Here is a 1,728-nt window from a genome sequence, read left to right on the forward strand (position 1 = left end):
GGGGGTCACGGGAGGCTCTCCGGCCCCACGCCAGCCCTGCTGCGGGCCCACACGAGCCCGCACAAAAGCGGGGTTAGCATGGGGATGAGCGGTTGAATTGGGAAGCGTTTCAGGGCGGTTTGCTCCATTCATGTGGTTAAAGCCTGCAATTTCCCTTTCGGCCTTCCTCCCAGTGCCCGCCCCGGGTTGGGGACACGTGTGTGCGCGGGGACACGTGTGTGCGCGGGGACACGGCAAGGCAGCACACGGCCGAGCAGCCCTGACAACACCCTGAGCTCCTGGGTGGGTCTGGAAGGGGCAGCGTTTGCTAGGTGGGGCACCCATCACCCAGTGCACCCCAAATACAAGCAGCTCCCTCCGTCCTACTGCTTCACCCACCTTCAAGGGGACACACACAAGGTGCATGGTTGTTTAGGATCCTACCTCGTGTTTGGGCATCAAAAAGGCAAGGACAATCACACTGGGATGAGGACCTAAACCTGCCCTTATGAAAATGAGCAGCATAGGACAGCCCCAAAAGGGGTGACAGGACACTGGGCTGTGCCCAGTGGAGGCAGAGCTGCTGGGAGCCCACCGGTGGGAGCCCCGGGGTGGTGTCGGCACGGGATCCTCTTCCCAGTCCCTCCGGGCTGAGCCGCTCCCACCGGGGAAGTCACTCCTCACCCATGCAACGGCCGTGCTCGGGGCCGGCAGGAAGCAGCCGGCTCCCAGAGGTCTTAAAATAGTCGAGCATTATGGGCACACCCTTGTTTTTGAGGGCAAAACCTGCAAAGGGAGTGTTGGCCATTGAAGAAACAAAAAAGGTAACTCCCGCGCTCCCAATGCCGCCTGTGCACGCTGACGGAGAGCATCCATCACGGCCTCTCCCCGGCCCCGGGTAGCCAGGCCGTGGAGGCGGGGGTTTGCGATGAGGTGTCTGCGATGGATATTTTTATTTCTCCGAGTTTGACTACTCACTTTTCAGCCTCTCGTTAACTCTCTGCGTCCGCGATGCTGCACGCAGGGGAATTTCACAGCACGCGAAACCGCTTCCCTCTGCTGCCTGCCAGCCTCATCCGGTGGTCCCGGCTCCTGCAGGCAACTGGGACAGGGCAGTGGAAACTTCCATCCCATTCCTGTTATCCTGCCCCGCTCTGTCCTGTCTGGGCTTTGGACCGCAGGGGGTCAGACACGTTTTGCTTTTGAAGGAATTCCCTGGATCGCATTCATCATACGGCTGTGGAGGGGGGGCTCTGCAAGTCCTCCCTTGCAAACACCGCTGGGAGAAGGGGTTTTCCCCTCCGTGCTGGCCCCAGCTCCTGTGGGAACCCCCAGCCCCAAAGTGTGGGGAGCCGAACTCCCTGTATCCTGTGGGATTCATGCAGCAGCTGCATCCTCCGGCCAGGAACAGGCAGCAGGCTAACGGCCAGGTGACCTCGCCTTGGGGACAGCCCCTGGCCTTGCTCAAGGGCTGGGGAGCAAAGTCCAGGAAAACAAAGCGCTGAGGTCACCCCACGGGTGAGTGCAGGGGGTCCCTGCAGCCCAGTATCCCACTGACACCAGTGTCTGGGAATGGACACGTCCCGCTCCCACCCCAGGGACTGCTCCTCATCCAAAGGAGCGGTACTTGGCCTCCTGCAATCCCTGGGAGAGACGCACCATTCCAGGTTATTTGTTCCTGTCTGTTCTGCGCTGCCTGGGGCAGGGGACGAGGAACCAACCCTGGGCTGAGAGTCACCATCGCGGAGG

Source organism: Eurypyga helias, unplaced genomic scaffold (assembly GCF_000690775.1).
Source record: "Eurypyga helias isolate BGI_N326 unplaced genomic scaffold, ASM69077v1 scaffold29105, whole genome shotgun sequence".
Lineage (NCBI taxonomy): Eukaryota > Metazoa > Chordata > Aves > Eurypygiformes > Eurypygidae > Eurypyga > Eurypyga helias.